Source organism: Schistocerca americana, chromosome 2, assembly GCF_021461395.2.
Source record: "Schistocerca americana isolate TAMUIC-IGC-003095 chromosome 2, iqSchAmer2.1, whole genome shotgun sequence".
In the NCBI taxonomy this organism is placed as follows: Eukaryota; Metazoa; Arthropoda; class Insecta; order Orthoptera; family Acrididae; genus Schistocerca; species Schistocerca americana.
Genome location: NC_060120.1, coordinates 956,526,404 through 956,548,379, shown reverse-complemented (window position 1 = coordinate 956,548,379; position 21,976 = coordinate 956,526,404). Strand labels below are relative to the sequence as shown.

Here is a 21,976-nt window from a genome sequence, read left to right as displayed (position 1 = left end):
TAGAGTTTAAAAGTCTCCCTTGCATTACTGAACAGTCAAGGTAAAAATGGAAAGTTCTGGTTCGTAATTGTTGGCCCAGTACTGGAGCCAAATAGTTATCCACTGAGTCCTGGTAGGCTTCGTAACTGAAGTTTAGAAGGGCTAATACTGATGGATCGAGAAATGGATCGAGACCAAATCACAAAATATACGTCCTTCCTATGATGTCTGTTAAATTTTGCAGTGGGAGCAATGTCCTGTGGTACTTACTTCACATTCAGTGGGACCATATGCGTCTAACAGACAGTCAAAGTCGGTATCATAGTCTGTCAGTTCAAATCATGCTCTTCCATTGTTGTGGAGTCCGTTGGTAACCACGTTTCCCACCCGTCTAATCGCAACGAAGCGTTCTTATCTGTGGCCTTTGGTTTGACCAGCAGATTCCTAGTATAAACTCACTTCTACTGTTTGTTCTAGGACTGCATTTATCGAAAGTATATTTCCATCGAAAGAAGCACATTCTACACCACTACACACTGAAGATGTTGCCGGTTAACGTATCTCACTCTTGGCAGAGAGCCAGCCGCGGTGACCGAGCGGTTATAGGCGCTTCAGTCCGGGACCGCGCGACTGCCACGGTCGCAGATTCGAATCCTGCCTCGGGCTTGGATGTGTGTGATGTCCTTAGGTTAGTTAGGTTTAAGTAGTTCTAAGTTCTAGGGGACTGATGACCTCCGATGTTAAGTCCCATAGTGCTCAGAGCCATTTGAACCACCTTGGCGGAGGGAATTGTGAAGCGCAATTGTTTTTTGTTTACTTTTGATCACCGTATCATTCACAAGAGAACCACGCCTACTCGTAATCACTGATTTATGGTATATGATACAAGGTGAAGCTTTTTGAGTGTTTGTGTGGGTCGGTTCATACATTAGCTATTTACATCGGAGGGTTTGGTTCAAATAGGTCTGAGCACTATGGGACTTAACTGCTGAGGTCATCAGTCCCCTAGAACTTAGAACTACTTAAACCTAACTAACCTAAGGACAACACACACAACCATGCCCGAGGGAGGATTCGAACCTGCGACCGTAGCGGTCGCGCGGCTCCAGACTGTAGCGCCTAGAACCGCTTGGCCACTCCGGCCGGCAGGGAGGGTCTGAGAGTCGAGTCCCAATGCAGAAACTTTTTTCCGTTGTTTATTTGCAATTTTTACTGTACTTACATTGCAGATAAACCGAAGTAATGCTCAGTTCTTTATCTTCATGGCAAGTAATTCCCAAGAAAATAATTACACTTTCAGTCTCGAATTCTGTTAATGATATGTCTGTTTTACACTTAACAAACATTTTGTTTTCAAAATACAGAGATTCCATAGACGCAAGACGCGCTTCAGTTGCGCATAATATTCGCGTAGTTTCATTTTAATGGTGGATGCAGGAAGTTATCCCAACCATATCCTACCAGTTATAACCGCCGTGAAGTCCTGTGTACTCAGCGCACGCGTATTACTTGGACTGTAGGCTCCCGGATCGCCATACATCCTTTGACAGCGGTATCATTAAAGGTACTTTGGACAAGAGAACAGCAAACTTCATCCTGAAAACGGAATCACTTCATGAATGAAATGTTGCTAATGGATTGTCTGTGTTTGGATTACTGGCGTATTGATGAAGAAAACGGACATAAACCGACAGTAACATTGTTCCACATAATTTTTACATCTGTTTCCTCTTTAGTGAGTGTACGTAGATGTACATCGTCTGTTATAGCTTAGTGATCACTGATGACTAAACGCAGTGAATGAGAACACGACACGAGGTCTATATCGTTACTGGGCTTTTTCAGTGTGCGTCTCCAAAACTTTCACGATCGCAACCATTTTGTGAAGCTCTCATGTCATCAAGGTTTAACAGAACTAGGCCTCCGGATCTTTACACCATATTTCAGAGACGTTCTGAGTTTCAACTTTATCCATGATAATGAATACAGGCTGAAACACTGAATTAAAACTTGTATCAAGACCGGGTTTCGACACTGGATCTTGTACCAACTTAGCAGATGCACTAACCGTTGCGTCACCCTGAAACAGCTGCTACCACAGCTGTATGGATTGCCTTAATACGTCTCCCTCTCTAATACAGACTCCACGCCTCAGTCCATCCTGATGTTCCCCTTCTTAACTCATATCAGTTTTGCAGAGGCCTTCTAACACTGGAATAGCTCCTTACCATTGAACCAAAAGAGGATAATCCTGCCTGTACATCAGGCTGAGATGATATGTTAATCAGAAGAAGTTATGTGTTGCAGAGACGTATTAAGTCTCAGCTTTATCTATGATAATGAATACAGGTGGAAGCACAGGATTAAAATTTGTACAAATGCTGGGATTCGAAACCAGGTCTCCTCCTCACGAGGCAGATGTGCTATCTACTGCGTCACCTTGGCAGTACAGCTAACACAGCTGCATAGATTGGCCTAGTAGATCTCTATCCCCAACACAACTCCAATTCACGATTCACTCCGTCCTGATTTTCCCCTTATTAACTCGTATCAACTTCTGCCTGTATTCGTTACCATTTTTTCAAATGCTTATAAGCTATGGGACGCCACGTACACAAAATACGTTGCTCATAACGGTATTTTCTTCGCATAAAATGTGTGAATGAAGATTGCAAATGGTTCAAATGGCTCTGAGCACTATGCGACTTAACTTCTCAGGTCATCAGTCGCCTAGAACGTATAACTAATTAAACCCAACTAACCTAAGGACATCACACACATACATGCCCGAGGCAGGATTCGAACCTGCGACCGTAGCGGTTGCTCGGTTCCAGACTGTAGTGCCTAGAACCGCACGGCCACTCCGACCGGCAATGAAGATTGCAGTTTAACATCCCGTCGACACTGCGGTCATTGGAACCATCTTGACATTTGCCTGGAGCGATTTAGGGAAATCACGAAAAACCTAAACCTGGGTGGCCGGACCGGGATTTGAACCTTTGTCGTTCCAAATGCGACTCCATTGTGCTAACCACTGCCCTACCTTGCTCAGAAATTTTTCTTATCATCAGATTTTTTAAACGAATACCACTTACCATACTATTTAGAAGCACCCTGTAAAACACGGAATGACGAAAGTGTGTGTGGCCGAGTGATTCGCTCAGTTTGGGATTTAACCCATAACATTCTACTGGTCAAGTGGCTTCAGGGGTACATGCAGACACCAATTACCAGTAATATTGCCACAAGCCTTGTAACAATGCCAACTCCATCGAGAACCTGGAAAAGAAAAGGAGAAGGAGATTGTGCTTGTTAAGAAGGGCTCGTGGTTCAGGAAACGGTAGGAGTGCAAAGTTTCTGTGGTTCGTGTGGGTGTAAGCTCTTAACGAAGTGTAATTCAGTTTATTAATAAGTGAAAAAAGCCCAGAGATCACACAAAATAATAAAAAAACCCAGAGAACTCAGTACTGAGATTAACAAAATATCACTTAAGACCAAATACAAGGCAATACAATGCATAAAACTTGCCACGTTAGAAACAAACACTTTACAATAAAGGGGCTCAGATTAATATAACAAATAACAAAAAACTATTACCTGATATAATACAACAGAGTATCAAATAATTAGCTCCTCTGGATTGATTTAGCTTTACAAAAAAAGGGGCATGAATTAATATACAAAGACAACAACAAAAAGTAAAAGGAGACTACGAGAATACTCAGTACGAGGTCGTGTCCCAGAACTAAATACTTAACTTTACCAAACCAAATCTGACGCTTTATTTAGTACTAAACAATTAATACAAGACAGACAAAATTCACAATAAAACCAGCTATATGTACACCCTGAAGTACACAAAAGATAAAAACAATAAAACCATGGAATACAGCAGCACCAGTAAGTAAAATCTCACTAGAGTCACTTCGATCAAGTAGAACTACTTCGGCTAAATACAGGAGACTGAAAGCAGCCTCGTAGTGTTTCTGAAATATAACAAATAGGTGATTTCGGTAGGCCAGCCCTGACTCGGTCATATGTACTACAGGCTAAGCACAGGTCACGCCACATTCAGTCTCCTCTGTCGTATCCGATAACACGGCCGGCCGAAGTGGCCGTGCGGTTAAAGGCGCTGCAGTCTGGAACCGCAAGACCGCTACGGTCGCGGGTTCGAATCCTGCCTCGGGCATGGATGTTTGTGATGTCCTTAGGTTAGTTAGGTTTAACTAGTTCTAAGTTCTAGGGGACTAATGACCGCAGCAGTTGAGTCCCATAGTGCTCAGAGCCATTTGAACCATTTGAACCGATAACACGCCACAGCGACCAACTCTTCACACCTAGCTTTGCTGGGTTCCCAGGAACCGCAAAGCTAAGCACCTTCCGCTGCTCTATCTGAAACAATGCCTCAAGCTGACAGCGGGGCACCACCAGCCACAGCTGTCTGTCCACCCGGCTGCCACGCTACATGCTTCGCCTCTTCCCATACTCCCAGTCGCTAGTAGTATTCTCTGTCGCTGGCCGTTCCGAACTCTCTGTGCTCCACTGTGGCCGTCAATATCGTGGCGACAGTGGCCTGTATGTTCCCAGTCCACAGGGAGCTGCATCGACACTGGCGACACCCTCGGCCAGTAAGGCCAACTCAATAAACAAGCTCAGCCAGTGTGCCATGCATGTCCCCAGTGTACCACCAACGACTTGCCCGCCACAATCCGTGGACTCAGGTGCTAGCTCCAAGATGTAACTGTCATTACAGTTCCTTCATCAGACTGCCCACTGCTGTACCTCATGGGCACACCTCATCTTGGCGTGGCACTGCATCCGCATGACTAGCAGATAAGTGCACCTCCAACTATGGCACAAACAGGCGCTGGGTTCTAAGTGGGGAGGCTATTCAATAGTGCTGTGAATTGTAAATTACGAAATTCTGCGGCCATGAGGTTACGAGTACCTCAATGTCGAGTGCAAGAGAAATTTTTTTTAAAAATGTGGTAGTGTGTGTGTGTGTGTGTGTGTGTGTGAGAGAGAGAGAGAGAGAGAGAGAGAGAATTGTATCATTTACATTTCAAACTTTACAGTGGTACTATACCCATGACAGGAGAAGTTCCAGCAGTTTTTTTCGTAAGTCAGCCTGAACTACCAAAGAGATGGCCACAAGGACTTCACTACTCGCGGATATCTCATGGCATGACTATAGTGCATTATTTTTATGTACTACGGTTGACACTTTCAGTTGTATTTATAGTTCTTATTTTATTTGGAACTGATTTCAGTGTCACATTACATTATTTTAGGAACATTCTGCAATGTACTGCTTGTTAACGTTGACTGCCGCCGTCTTCCCCATTACTATGATGTTGTTCATTGTGAATTCGCAGACTTGCCCCATTACCCAGTACGGCACACCGAATGTCTGAACATCGGTATTCTGATAGGTGGAGGCAATCAAGTTTAAAAAGCTGTGAATCTCAGAAGGGGCCTGAAGATAGTAATCGATTGCTAATGAAGTAGGACGTATATTGTTGAACGTGTCATGCGTGCTATATAAAGTTATAGTAAAAGCTTTTATCCCATGATATGTCGCAAGATGGACATATGGAGAAGGTGCGTATTGGTTCCACAGAAAACAGCGACAGCAGTTCGTGGAATTCTTATGTTTTATGACTGTCTTTTCCTGCCATAGAAAGTAAGACCTTTTTTAACTACGTGAGACTCACCTCACCCGGTATTTATTTTGTTTTGTGAGAACGTTCCAGATCATCTTAGAACATTCGAAAACATCGTAAAACTGAACACACTAAAAATCGTTAGCAAATTAGTATTTCACTTTCAAAACCATGTCGAATGCTCAAAAATACTGTTCAGTACTCTTAAACCCACTTAAGTATTCAACAGAACTTCCAATAGTTCTAACAAAATTTTGCCACTCACACAACACATTCCTTCTATTTCTCTACTAAATTTCTTGACATCGCAGAAGTGATATACTTGATCTATTTTACCAATGAAAAACTGTTTTTTGTAATCTTTAGCCTTGTTGTAACGGAATTTTTTACCTGCCAAGTTGTAATATCTACTTACTTTTCTTTGCGCTCCCCATACACTAATGTTTTGTTCATGTGCTTGCGGTCGTTATCCTCCACGAACTAAACTCATTGCAATTCTACTTGGTTCAGTTCGTAATCTGATTTCTTCGGCAGTTTCTCCATGGCTACCTGCTGAGTGTAGCACTCGAACCTCCTCTGTAATTTCATCTCGTTGTTCATCTTTTAAGTTTTCTCCCAGTCTATTCATTCTCTTTCGCTGTGAAGTTAAAAATTACAGAATAAATAAAAACGAAAACCCACTGATGATGGCACAGTGGAGCCGAAACATGTTTGGGTGCTGAGAAAAAACGGTGTTTTGCATAACTGGCGGACCTCACATCCAACAATTCTAACGGCAAACAACGCCAACACAAAGAGCCGCAAATTAAAATGATAAAAAAATGATTCTGGCTTTTCAGCAGTTTCATTTTTTCTTAGTTGTTTCTGTTTCTTTCTTTTCTTTTCACCGCTGGCAAGATCTCCACATCAACTTTCACTTGAATCTTTTTCACGTTCTGACGGTTTAATTTTTCCTCGATCCGCTCTAATCGACTTCCAAATGTAAACTGACACGTGCACCTCTCCATCGCATATGTATATACCCCTCTGACCTGGAACGGACAAACAACACTTTCGCTTACTAAATACCGCCCACAAAAAAAAAAAAAAAAAAAAAAAAAAAAAAAAAAAAAAAAAAATATTAAAGCAACCTGAAGACATGGCAGAATGTCAATATAACCTCGTACACATACATGCCATCGTCGGGTGTATCATCTGAGTTGCAGTTCTCTGTAACAGGTAGGATGGCCAGAAGACAGCATTTTTTCATCGTTTTTAGTGTCATTACCGGCCGTGGTAGGGTCTAAGGGGTATATAAACGTCAAATGTTGATTATCACTATGGATGACACAGACATGTCGCTTACTGATATGATATATCTGAAAGAGTTTGAAAGAGGCTTCATTGAGGATTTCCATTTGGCTGGTTGGTCGAATCAGGAATTGCCACGATTGTGGGGGAGTCGGATGTGACAGTGACCCGATGCCGGACTACATGGCAACATGAGGGCAGTCATACTTGTCGTCAAGATTCCAGTCGGCCATGTCTGGCTCCTTCACACCTGCGCCTGCCCTCCCAGAACAAGTACTCCCTACTACATCCTTTGTCACCCCACACCCTTGGCTGGAGACTAGCAGCAGACGGCCTGGAGAATTACCCCCACATGCGTAGGCTGCCGTCAATACCACAACGCAAACGGCTAGGACTGGAGCGCTACCGTATCGGGAAACATGATCTTCTCATGAATGGTGTCGCACCGTGTTCAGCGATGAATCGAGGTTCTACATTACCCCAGATGGCCGTCGTGGGCGACTATGGCGGAGCTCTGGGCAGAGGTCTCATTCTTCCAAAGTTTGGGAGAGGCACAGCGCTGTTGCTCCAGGCACCTTGGGATCCAGAGGATATGACTCCAGATCACGGCTGGTGGTGATTGGAGGAACACAGATGCCACAACGGCACGTGACGGACATCTTGCGTCGTCACGCACTACCTCTCGTGAGACAGTAGCATGGTGCTATTTTTCAACGGGACAATACTCGTCTACACGTGTTTGAACTGTCTGGATGATATTGTACTCCTGTGGCAGGAAGATTCTCAAATCTATCCCCTGCACAACATGTGAGAGACCAGCTTGGTTGTCAGTTGCATCGAAGTGCTAGAATGGACGACAACAAGGCCTTGTTACATTAGTTGTAGACCAGCTTGTCTCAGAACAGAATCATTTCATGCATCCAGGCATTGAGGTGCCACGTCATACTGATAAATGAGTTCATACTGCAGAGTTCTTTTTAAATTTCACTATATTTTAATCACTGAAATAACATCGCATACCTCCTCAGCTCGTAAAGTTTCATTTCCTTTCCTCCGTCCCTTCTGGGTGGTTCACATCTTATTTTATTTTATTTTCATTTTTTTATTTTCTTTCGGCAGTGTATACAGTGTGTTCCATTTGTCTGAAGACACTGAAATATCTTGAAAACGACACGATGGATCCAAAAAATTTATAATTCCGTTTATAATTAAAATTTGGACGTCTCAAAGGGAGACATCCAATGATACGAAACTGGAATTTCCTACTCCAACCCGTGTTTGGGGACGGGTGGTGGATGGGGGGGGGGGGGGGGGGGGGGGGAGAAATTTTGAAATCTTGAATGGTAACCCACATTTTTCGCTGCAGATTTGGATTATACGGAAACAAATACATCAGTTTTATCTGAAACATATTTTTTTTCGTTTCGCGAGACATGATGCTGTACTTGAAAAGATCAAAATAGGTAGAAAATTGTATGTTTCAAAATGCTTTCCAATGACACTTGATTTAACGCCTCATCTCCACGCTGCGAGAATAAGACAGACAGTTGTTTCATAACTTTTAATTGGAAATCCCGTTCTCAATGTTATATTCCTCCTACGAAACGAAAAGGGGATTGCTCGACGCACCAATGCGGCCGTGAGACAAATTACGACTTATCATAACTGACGTTACAGTCCCATTAAAAATTATGAAATAATTTCCTGTCCCACCCTCACATCGTGAAGCTAGGGGAAGTTAATTCAAGTGTCATTCGATAACGTATTGAAACAAGGTTTTGTATCCATTTTAATTTTTCCGATTACAGCGCTATGTGTCACGAAACAAAAAAATGTTTAAGACAAAACTTATGTTTTCTTTCGTAAAATCTGAATCTGCAATGAGAAATGGGAGTTACCGTGTGAGATTATAAAGTGGCCCCTAACCCCCACATGAGGGATGGCGTAGCGTATCTAGCTTGGTATGGCTAAATGTCCCGCTCCGAGACAAATAAAAAGATTTTATCATTTTTTTCGGATCCGATAAGTTGTTTTCGATATATTTCAATGTCTTCAGATAAATTGAACATCCTGTATGTTGATTTACATCCCTTGTTCACATGTGGTAAGCGCAAGATCGTAGTTTGCCACTTCGAGCAGCCTTACCAGACGGAGAACTGGAGTGGTCTGAGCGGGGTCCACGTGATGTAATGGCCCTGGAACGAGCTTGTGACGTCACACTAATAGGCTTGTCCGCTACTCTTCGGGAACTTTCGGCTCCGTGCAGGGCCCATGCGAAATCAGTATTTAATTGAAAAAGTCGCTAATCGCTATCGACAACTAGCATGGATTTAAACGCACTGTTAATAATCATTAAACTCGTTTGAAATAGTTACTCACTCCCCGCCGGAGATGGCTGCTGGCACTCGTAAGACCTACACTGTCACGTGCTGTAACGTGCGCGCCACACTTTGTCTTTCTCGTGGGCCTCGAATGTGACCTGCTTTGCTCGCAGCGAACGACGTTCGTCGAGCTTCGGCGGATGTCACGTCCCGGCCGTGCGATACGGCCATCAGTTGTTCCAGCGATCGTCAGTGCAGCAGGAAGCGTGACGTTAGTCCTGCCTCATCGTCCGCGCTTAACTGCACTACTAATGAGAGATGACTCTGACATCTGATACCTACCTGCAGTCTTACTGGTATTCAACATTTTCCATAGATTAATGTTACAGCTCGAGATGTTTCCAATGATGACGTCTTTATTCCCCCGCATCAGTAAACGAATAAGCGAAATATCGGCAGTTAATTGAAAGTTTAATTATGCTCCTACTACCAGTAGCGAGCCAAAATGCGCATCGGACCTTCCAGAAAGCTACAAGGGGCATTCGTACGTAATGCAACACATTTTGTTCCTTAAAGCAGGTTGGTTTTATTCAGGATGCCAATAGACCATAGTATTAATGACTCTTTTGGCTACAAAATCCTATTTTTTAACATTATCTCCGTTCAACATGCGGACCTTACGCCACCTTACTAGGAGGGCTTGTATACCAGCGTGGTACCATTCTACGGTCGACGTCGGAGCCAGTGTCATGTTTCATCAATAACCTCCCCATCATTCTCCTGCCTGCAGAGTGCATCCTTCATCGAGCCAAAGAGATGGAAGTCGGAAGGTGCGAGATCCGGAAGATGAGGAAGAAATGTCGAAAGAAGCTTTACGAGCTCCTCTCGGGTGCATAGACTTCTGCAAGGCCTTGCGTTGCCGGTGAGTAGAAGTTTCTGTGGCGACGAGCACTCTGAAATCATTTCTTTAATTTCCTGAGGGTAGCACGATGCACATCACAGTTAATCGTTGTACCATGAGGGACTACATTAAACAGAGTAACACCTAAAGAGTACCAGAGGGCCGTCGCCGTGATATTACCGGCTGAAGGTGCGGCATTGAACTTGTAATTCGGAGAAGAGGTGATGTGGCGTCACTCCATGGACCGCCATTTTGTTTCCAGTTCGAAGTGATGAAATCATGTTTCACCGCCTGTGACGATCTTCAACAAAAAATTATCACAATCAGCCTCTTGAGGCGCAGACAACTCCGCACAGATGTTCCATCGTTGCTCTTTGTGGTCTTCTGTTAGTCGGCGAGGAACTGAGGGGGTACACACCTTCGAGTACCCCAACTGGTGGACTAGTGTGTCAGCACAACCAACACAGACCTCCAGTTGTGCAGCGATATGTTTGATTGTGATACGTCGATCACCTCGAATGAGGGTGTTCTCATGTTGCAACACTGCAGGAATCACAGCTGTGTGCGGCCGGCCGGCACGCGGGAGATGAGACAGGTTTGAGCGACCTTGATGCGATGATGACAGACGCCTCGTCCAACGACTCACCGTGCTTTTGTTCACTGCCGGGTCTCCGTAGATATTCTGTAGACGCCTTTGAATAGTTGCTCTCGGTTCCGCCAATAGAAACTCAGTGATATCCCTCTGATTGGAACACACCTCCGTTACAAACGCCCTTTTGAAGGCTACTTATAGCGCTGCCACCTGTCGGAACGTCATAAACTATAGAGACTGAAGTGGGAATATTCCATGATGTCCCACAACAAATTCCGCATTTTTTCAACCGAAACTGGCCGATAAAAAATGGGTTGCCTTACTTACTGAACGCCCCTCGTACAACCCCAGTTCAAGATGTTCTCCACATGGGGGTCGAATACGGTGGATTTTAACGAGAAATTCATCCGACCACGACATAATATCCTGGAATATTTTAACAATATGTACCCTCTATCACACTTCACTCCATGGCTTGAGGAGCATAGACATAGGTGGCGATAGACGTAGGGCCATCAGTATTTCCTTAAAGCAGTATTCATTTAGTGTGTTTTGTGCTGACTTTACACTACTATCAGGATCTTGGTCTTTTAATTAGGACGTAGTGTTTATAATGGTGAGAAGTAGCTGGGTCGATTAATGCATGTATTCTTTGTATTCATTATTATACTACTTAAGTCCACGCAACGTGGTAAGCGTTACTTAGAGAGCATCTTATGATTTGAACAAGGTCTCTCTCTTCAGATAATCGACTCATTTTTCAAAGCAACGAACCATCAATACACCTATTGTGCAACGACTTGCCTATCTCCATTACTTTATTTTCTTTCGTAAAGCCAAAAGTGCACGGCTCCTGAAAGATGCACTGGCTGGCTTCAGTGTCTTTCATACTGTCAGAAGGGCTGAATACAAGACCAGGAATTGCACTGGTAGATTATTCGGGTGCACAATGAATCCAAGATTTTTATTTTACTAAAAAGTATTCCAGATCGCAATCCTTTTTATTAGTAATTATGATAACCGGTTTCGGTTTATAACGCCATCCTCGGACCAAAGGCTTCAGATGGCGTAAGTAGTCTGCTGCCCAGTAGTACCCACTGGTACCTGTCAGTAACAGCTCACAGTACCAGTCGGTATTAGTCATTTGGAGCCTTTCGTCCGAGAATGGTGTTATAGACCGAAACAGGCTACCATAATAAAAATTAAGAAGTTATTGTAATCTGGACTGCTTTTTATTAAAATACCGTGCTATGCACGAACTATGAAGTTCCACAGGTAAGTAAAAAATTATTAATTTATGTTCTTGATTAGTGGCTATTAGCTATGAAAGTAACTCTTTAATTATTTTTTTTTAATTAAACACTGACCTACAGAATTTTCCCCGTCAGAGACAACTCAGACTTAACCTATTCATTTATTACCCAAAATATACAAGCCCAACGCAATCTGACTGCTGTACATTGACAACATGACTTCCAAAAATTAACACAATAGAATAGCCCTGAATTGCAAGAAATACTAATAATAATACAGATACAAAAAATATGAAATTAAAGAAATATGAAACTACCTCCAGCTCTGTTAATTGCCTAAACTCATTTCCGTAACGAATCCCGATAGTGGAAACCTATTCTTTTTCATAAGTCACTTACCTCACAGAAAATCTTCGTAACACGAACTACAGCAGTTACAGCAAGTAGCAACAACGGCCAGCTAAAAAAATATTCTAACTACTGTAGACTCTTAACTACTAGGAGGCATATGGTTAGCAAAAAGGAAGATTTTGTTGAAGAGCAAACAATGTATTTTGAAAATTTTACCTTATTAGTGTGACATCCAGTTCTAAAAACTATATATTTGTTAATAATTCATCTATCCAACATTGTCAACCATACATTCACCCTCACATATTTCTTTGCGTATTTTCTGATAAACATATCATTTCATCTCACTTTACAATGCACCTTCTGCCAACACAGTGTCTCCACTAAGAAAATCATGTCCATACACTTCCCTATCCACTTGCTAACTGCTAGTCCGTCCAACCACAGAATCTCTTGCCGAGGGTGCACTGCTCTGTCAGCGATATTAACACAGTCCATAGCGCTGCCAACGTACAAACAGGATACTTACAGCTACACTGGCTAACCTGTTGAGAACTCAACGTATTTTCCTAGACCTGTCCAGGAAAATGCTTCGAAGGTGCCCTACCTTCACGTCCGAACACAATTCTCACAATGTTCTTAACGGTATTGAGATTAGTAACGATGTACTGATGTTGAAATATCCCGGAGTACGTGAAACAACGCTTTCCGATTCCTTGATGAGTGAGAGTCTTTCAAAGCAGTTTGTGTTCGTTTCCTGGGGACACAGAGAAATAGTGACCACAGTTTTTGCAACACAGACAGTACCTGACGCATCGAATCACAACACGCACTGCCGCGGGTGATTTTCCTAAGTGAGTTATGGGCATATTCCTGGCTATTTATAGGTCGTGTTTAACTGAGATCAACAAGAGTGCCCCAGCGAGACAGCTGGACATTCTGTTTCTGCCTGGCAGAGAATTAACGTCGTCTCGGTTCGTTTAACTGCAGTGGTGCACCAGAGTGTGGGTTTCAGTCCGATGGCCTTCCTTGTTAAGCGCTTGGAGCTTTGCCAGAGGAGCTTCTCATGACAGAATGATGCCAACACGTTTCCGTGATCCCCTCTCGGCTGACTGCAATGCAGCCGGGCAACGCACAGAAAATGTCCGATGCACTAAATCACAAACTTAAAAAGTACATTTCTCTAGTAGCTCACTCATGCAGTGCAGATACGGTTATCTGAATTAAAACTTCTTCAGAAAATTTATGATACATGACAACTGTGCACACTACCGGTACTCCAACACATAGTCCTGTATTTCGCGGGCGACATCGTTACAGAGTGATCAGTTCAGAGTGATCAGTAATCAGAGGGCGCTACTTTTGGTCAGACAGTTGCTCACAGCATTATACGATGCTTTAATCGAAAAGAGGAGAGGACACATTTTAAAAGTTTTATAGTTTTTTTCCTTTAATAAAATATGTATAGAATGCAGGAGTTGCTGTGTAATGTAAGTTTCGTGTATGATTTCTTTCAATTGCATTTACACATCAATCAAATTTCTTTTAATTTTTAATATAAAGCGACAGCGTACAAGTTTGACTTCAGGATTTGAAAGTGTCCCGTTAGGACTAGTGTCTCTGTAAGCAAGACAAATGGTATGATATACAATGTTCGTAGTGTAATTAGCCAAAATCCTTTTTTTCTAGCTCTGTAGTACTGTAAACACAGGATCAGAACCCAACTGTCATTTAATTTCATATTTTTTAACAGGCTGAGGATGGACGACACTGTCCGAAACCGTTCAGTCTGAGTTAATAAACAGCGATTGACAGATGGAAAATTAGTGTCTTCCCTACAAACAAGGATCGCGGTAACTCGTCAACCGACAATTATGTCCAGTTTTTAAGAAGCGTCGGAGGAGTTTGAAAAGTAGGAAAGAGGTAATGGCTGGAGTCGTATCTGCAAAATTCATTCAACAATATTTCCTGTTAAGACCTACTATCCTCGTTCCATATCTCGTGTCTAACAATTTCTGTCTTTCAGCTAGTTTCATAATAGCGTTCCCTCTGTTGCATAATGATTACAGTCATCTCACAGTTGCCGGCCGTGGTGGCCGAGCGGTTCTAGGCTCTACAGTCCGGAACCGCGCTGCTGCTACGGTCGCACGTTCGAATCCTGCCTCGGGCATGGATGTGTGTGATGTCCTTAGGTTAGTTAGGTTTAAGTAGTTCAAGTTCTAGGGGACTGATGACCTTAGAATTTAAGTCCCATAGTGCTCAGAGCCATTTGAACCATCGTCTCACAGTTACTTACACTTCAAGTACTGCAAGTCGCTTTAGTTACTCAGTTATAAGTCGTATACTCATGAAACCGATACCGCAGGTTTCATTACAACAACTTTAATCTATTCAGTTAAAAACCTGTTGCTATTACTGTACCTGGGAGCGAGGGCATTCCGGTCGGCTTAGCGTGGGTTTTTATTGTGGACGCGCTGAACAAGTTGATAGTACAAATGGCTCTGTGGACTATGGGACTTAACTTCTGAGATCATCAGTCCCCTAGAACTTAGATCTACTTAAACCTAAGGAGATCACACACATCCATGCCCGAGGCAGGATTCGAACCTGCGACCATAGCGGTCGCGCGGTTCCAGACTGTAGCACCTAGAACCGCTCGGCCACCCCGGCCGGCTTGATAGTATACCGAGGTGAGAAAAGTCATGCGGTAGCTCCTAATATCGTGTCGGACCTCCTTTTGCCCGGCGTAGTACTGTAAAAATGGCTCTGAGCACTATGGGACTCAACCGCTGAGGTCATTAGTCCCCTAGAACTTAGAACTAGTTAAACGTAACTAACCTAAGGACATCACACACATCCATGTCCGAGGCAGGTTTCGAACCTGCGACCGTAGCGGTCTCGCGGTTCCAGACTGCAACGCCAGAACCGCGCGGCCACTTCGGCCGGCGTAGTACTGCATCTCAACGTCGGAACCCTTGCAAAAATATAGTGCCATGCTGCCTCTATAGCCGTCAATAATTGCAGAAGTGTTGCCAGAGCAGGATTTTGTGCACGAACTGACCCCCTCGATTATGTCCCATGAATGTTCGATGGGATTCATGTTGGGCGATCTGGGTGGCCATCTCATTCGCTCGAATTGTCCGGAATGCTCTTCAAACCAATGGCGAATAACTGTGGCCCGGTGTCATGGCGCATTGTCGTCGATAAAAATTCCGTCGTTGTCCTGCAAGGAAGACCATGAGTGGCTGCAGACGGTCTCCAAGTAGTCGCAACATAACCATTTTCGGTCAATGCTCGGTTCACTTGGACCAGAGGACAGAGTCTATTCCACGTAAACACAGCCCACACTCTTATGGAGCCACCACCAGCTTGGGATCATCAGCTCTTACCAATTGGAACTGGGACTCATCTGTACAAGCTACGGTATTCCAGTAGTCTCGGGTCCAACCAATATGGTCAGGCGTCCAGGAGAGGTGCTGCAGGCGATGCTGTACTCTTAGCAAAGGCACTCCCATCGATCGTCTGCTGCCGTAGGCCATTCACGCCAAATTTCGCCGCACATTCCTAACAGATACGTTTGCCGTACTTCCCACATTGATTTCTGCTGTTATCTCACGCAGTTTTGCTTGTTTGATAGCACTGACAACTCTACGCAACCACTGCTGCTCTCGGTCGTTAAGTGAAGGCCGTCGCCCACTATGTTGTCTGTGGTGAGAGGTGATACCTGAAATTTGGTATTCTCGGCACACTCTTGACACTGTGTGTCTCGGAACATTGAATTCCCTTACAATTCCCAAAATGGACTGTCCCATGCGTCTAGCTCCAACCGCCATTCCGCGTTTAAAGTCTGTTAATTGCCGTCGTGCGGTCATATTCACGTCGGAAACCTTTTCACATGAATCATCTGAGTGAAAATGACAGCTCCGCCATTGTACTGACTTTTTATACCTTGTGTACGCGGTACTTCCGCCATGTGCATATGTTCATACCACTATCCCGCGACTTTTGTTAGCTCAGTGTATTTGCGCAATTCCTTGAAACGATGCGCTTTCGTCAGTCACGACTGTACATGTTTACTGAAATCACGTGTTTCTGGTAACGGCAATCGGGCATCATGTGCAATAATATCGTGGTCGTGCAGTGTAGCACTGCATCTTCATGACGAACCTGCGTGAGCGGCGTTCATTCCCCATCACTTACTCTGCACGCAGTACGGAAGTACGCGCCAGGCAGTTTCCTTAATCGCTGTCATGGGGGAGCGCCCACACTGGGTGAGGGGCAATTGGGCGAGGGCCCATGTCACGCGGCTAAGGAAACACGGACTTATACAGCTTCGTCACAGCGTACCGGCACTAATTGGCCTGCCAAGCGTGATAGTGCATTTAGAATTTGAATTTTGTTTCAGCTGTCGATTTTCCATGTTTTCTGTGGTGAAAGTATAAGCTCTGTACTCCTGAGATTCACCAGGTACTACCACAGTGACTGAGTATGATTGTTGTTGTTGTTGTGGTCTTCAGTCCTGAGACTGGTTTGATATAGCTCTCCATGCTACTCTATCCTGTGCAAGCTTCTTCATATCCGAGTACCTACTGCAAACTACATCCTTCTGAATATGCTTAGTGTATTCATCTCTTGGTCTCCTTCTAGGATTTTTGCCCTCCACGCTGCCCTCCAACGCTAAATTGGTGATCCCTTGATGCCTCAGAACATGTCCTACCAACCGATCCCTTCTTCTAGTCAAGTTGTGCCACAATCTTCTCGTCTCCCCAATCCTATTCAGTACCTCCACATTAGTTATGTGATCTACCCATCTAATCTTCAGAATTCTTCTGTAGCACCACATTTCGAAAGCTTCTATTCTCTTCTTGTCCAAACAATTTCTCGTCCATGATTCACTCCCATACATGGCTACACTCCATACAAATACTTTCAGAAACAACTTCCTGACACTTAAATCTATACTCGATGTTAACAAATTTCTCTACTTCAGAAACGCTTTCCTTGCCATTGCCAGTTTACATTTTAGATCCTCTCTACTTCGACCATCATCAGTTATTTTGCTCCCCAAATAGCAAAACTCCTTTACTACTTTAAGTGTCTCATTTCCTAATCTAATTCCCTCAGCATCACCAGACTTAATTCGACTACATTCCATTATACTCGTTTTGCTTTTGTTGATGTTCATCTTATATCCCACTTTCATGACACTATCAATTCCGTTCAACTGCTCTTCCAAGTCCTTTGCTGTCTCTGACAGAATTACAATGTCATCGGCAAACCTCAAAGTTTTTATTTCTTCTCCATGGATGTTAATGCCTACTCCAAATTTTTCTTTTGTTTCCTTCACTGCTTGCTCAGTATACAGATTGAATAACATCGGGGATAGGCTACAACCCTGTCTCACTCCCTTCCCAACCACTGCTTCCCTTTCATGTCCCTCCACTCTTATAACTGCCATCTGGTTCCTGTAGAAATTGTAAATAGCCTTTCGCTCCCTGTATTTTACCCCTGCCACCTTCAGAATTTGAAAGAGAGTATTCCAGTCAACAGTGTCAAAAGCTTTCTCTAAGTCTGCAAATGCTAGAAACGTACGTTTGCCTTTCCTTAATCTAGCTTCTAAGATAAGTCGTAGGGTCAGTATTGCCTCACGTGTTCCAATATTTCTACGGAATCCAAACTGATCTTCCCCGAGGTCGGCTTCTACCAGTTTTTCCATTCGTGTTTAAAGAATTCGTGTTAATATTTTGAGTATGATTATTTGTAACGAAAAGTGATAATCGAATATTGAATATTACACACGATTACTGATTTAGCTGTGGAACTGTGAATTTGCGTGAATGATCAGCTGATGAATTAATGTGAATGTAGCGTCCGTCGGCGTATACTGTGGGTGAAAATCTCCCGTGTTTCCCTCGTGCTGGCAGTGTTGAAGTACCGCGACGTTTCGACGAGTGTCACACTCACCGAAGGCGATGGGTATGAGACCCGTCGAAACGTCGCGGTGATTTAACAATGTCATCAGACTGGAAACCGGAGAGTTTTTCACCATCTGATAAAACAATGTTCACATTGAGTCTGCAGCTAGAGTCGGACTGACGTTGGGACTTACTTCGCATAGAACGAATGGAAAAGATTGACAAGAAATGTATTCGCGACTGCTCGTACATTGAGATTGCTGCCTTACAATTTATTGGCGTCTTATGAAAATTTGTGCTGGAACGTGACTAGAATCTGAATTTTCCGCTTTGTGCGAGCGGTCGCCTTAACCAATTCGGTTATCTGTGCAAGCTTCATGGACCGAGCCAAATCTTCATATGTCACCGTGCGTCCACGTATTGCACTCGCACAATCGCTGTGATTCCCACATAGGACGTTGCACAGTAGACCGTTAAACACAGACACTGCAACTGCACTGAAAAGCCAAAGAAACTGGTACACGTTTCTAATGTCGTGTAGTGCCCCGTGAGCAAGCAGAAATGCCTCAAGATGACGTGGCATGGACTTGACTGATGTGTGAAGTAGTGCTGGAGGGAACTGACGTCATGAATCCTGCAGGGCTCTCCATAAATCGATAAGAGTACGAGAGGATGGAGGTCTCTTCCGAACAGCACGTTGAAAGGCATCTCAGACATGCTCAATAATATAGGTGTCTGGGGAGTTTGGTGGCCAGCTGAAGGGTTTAAACTCAGAAGAGTGTTCCTAGAGCCACTCTGTAGCAATTCTTGACGTATGGGATGTCGCATTGTCCTGCTGGAATTGCCCAAGTCCGTCGGAATGCACAATGGACATGAACGGATGCAGGTGATCAGACAGGATGCTTACGTACGTGTCACCTATCAGAACCGTATCTCGACGTATTAGGGTTCCCATATCACTCCAGTTGCACACGCCCCACATCATTACAGAGCCTCCACCAGCTTGAAGAGTCCCCTGCTGACATGCAGGGTCCAGGGATTTTCAAGATTGTCTCCATACCTGTACACGTCCATAACATCGATAAAATTTGAAACGAGACTCGTCCGACCAGCAACATATTTCCAGTCATCAACAGTCCAACATCGGTGTTGATGGGCCCAGGCGAGGTGTAAAGCTTTGTGTCGTGCTGTCATCAAGGGTACACGAGTGGGCCTTCGACTCCGAAAGCCCATATCGATGATGTTTCGTTGAATGGTTTTCACGCCGACACTTGTTGACGGCCCAGCATTGTAACTGGCAGCAGGTTGCGGAAAGATTGCTCTTCTGTCACTTTGAACGATTGTCTTCAGTCGTCGTTGGTCCCGTTCTTGCATGATCTTTCTCCGGCCGCAGCGATGTCGGAGATTTGATGTTTTACCGACTGCATTCTTGATATCCATGGTACGCTCGTGAGATGATCGTACGGGATATCCCCACTTCGTCGAGATGTTATGTGCCATCGCTTGTGCGCCGACTATAGCACCACGTTCAAACTCTTTTAAATCTTGATAACCTGCCATTGTAGCAGCAGTAACCGATCTAACAACTGCTCCAGACACACACGTGGTGGGGTGAGAAGGTTCGGTTTCGAATAATTGGATGTCTCCCTCTGAGAAGTTGACGACGGCAGCGCCGTATTCGGCTTGTCTACATATCTCTGTATTTGAATACGTATGCCTATATCAATTTCTTTGCCGCTTCAGTGTAGTATTTATATGCCTAGGTAAAGGCCGCGACAGTGATGAAGAAATCTCTTCTGATGTGTATATCACACCACTTGTGCACCTGCAGAACGGCGACATACTAAGGTTTGTGTCGTTCCTGAAAGCGTACTCGGATAGCCAAAGTGGTTAAGGCGACCGTTCGCGTAAAGCAGGAGATCCGGGTTCGTGTCCCGGTCTGGCATAAATGTCGCCATTGAAATGTACAGCTGAAGTCTCATCGCATTTGCAGGTGCGAATAAACTTTTTCTAGAATGAGATTTTCACTCTGCAGCGGAGTGTGCGCTGATATGAAACTCCCTGGCAGATTAAAATTGTGCGCCCGACCGAGACTCGAACTCGGGACCTCTGCCTTTCGCGGGCAAGTGCTCTACCAACTGAGCTACCGAAGCACGACTCACGCCCGGTACTCACAGCTTTGCTTCTGCCAGTACCTCGTCTCCTACCTTCCAAACTTTACAGAAGCTCTCCTGCGAACCTTGCAGAACTATCACTCCTAAAAGAAAGGATATTGCGGAGACATGGCTTAGCCACGGGCTGGGGGATGTTTCCAGAATGAGATTTTCACTCTGCAGCGGAGTGTGCGCTGATATGAAACTTCCTGGCAGATTAAAACTGTGCGCCCGACCGAGACTCGAACTCGGGACCTTTGCTTTTCGCGGGCAAGTGCTCTACCAAGCACTTGCCCACGAAAGGCAAAGGTCACGAGTTCGAGTCTCGGTCGGACGCGCAGTTTTAATCTGCCAGGAAGTTTCAAATTTCTTCTATTTTATACAGCTGTAACACAGCAGTGTCCTTTCCTTCAGTCATACTTGCGTGTCTGAAAGACATTGCATAGTAGACCGTGAACACAAACAACGCAAACAGAAAAAGAATTTCGCTGAGAAACGTGACAGCTGATTATGACTGTCTGCTTTGTCCATAAGTAACAAAAAACCTCAGTCCAGCTACACAGTAGGCTCTTTGGAGTAAGTAAAGTAAATGAACAAATAGGACTCGTTACAACTGATAATGGTAAGGAAGGAAGCACAAGGGGTAGTCGTAAGGGAAGCACTTCGTGCATGCGTGCTCTGAAAATTCGAGGCCTACGTGGGAGTAATTGTGAGTGCGTGACATTCGCGCGGCAGTGCACGGCACTCAGTCGGCTGTGCCATTAAGCGAGACAGCATCGGTCATCTTCGACAACTTCTACCAACCTATGTGGAGAGTATTCTAACTCTGTCTTGTGCACAGCGGCCACGGGCCACAAGCCTGTGGAGCTCTATACAGACTCTCAGACACGATGAAATATGAGATAGAGAACCCACGTTCTAAAGCGGCAGTCTCGTAACTTACGAAGCCAAACATACTGCATGATTACGCTGCCAAAGTATGAGTAGCCTTTAATCAGTATCCCATCAATTGTTCGTTCACATGTGTTACGCAGTATGCTAGGTGTATAGCAATATGAGAACATTACCTTTACACCCAATATTCAAAGTGCTGCACTATAGTTCGATTCTTTTAACTTGGCGGTTCGCGCATGCCCGCCCAAACGCGGGAGATTGCTGCGTTGCCAGTTGCACGCGCCAAGCAAACTTACGTTTAGGGGGGAGCGCGCAGTTTATTAAGTAAAGCCACCACGGCCGCATTAACCCTTTCGCTGCTACAGAGACGCGTTCCCCGCATTCCGTGCTGTGCGCGATTTTGTCATCACTGCACTGCTCGCCTGTGCAGACACATGGTGTTCCGACTGCTTTGACACACTTATCATTCGATTTCGCAAAAACTATTTGGCCCAAAAATTTGATTTTTACACATCTTCTTGACTGATACCTTCCCCCCATAAATGACTTAATTTTGCTTCGATGTTCAACGCAGTTACTGTGCAGCATTAAATGGGGTAAACCACTGCACGCAATTTTGAAGAGTTGCAGAGGTAAAAGTCCATAGCGTATACTTTCCGTATGG

At 44.3% G+C, this 21,976-nt stretch overlaps 1 protein-coding gene and 1 non-coding gene across 2 annotated transcripts in view; one reads left to right on the top strand and one right to left on the bottom strand.

Annotated features, from left to right (window-relative positions):
- LOC124596138 overlaps nt 1-21,976 on the top strand; it is a 257,058-nt gene that overhangs the window by 2,137 nt on the left and 232,945 nt on the right. The window lies entirely within an intron of this gene.
- Trnas-cga lies at nt 20,344-20,418 on the bottom strand. Its single transcript has one exon. It is a non-coding gene; the product is annotated as a tRNA-Ser (tRNA).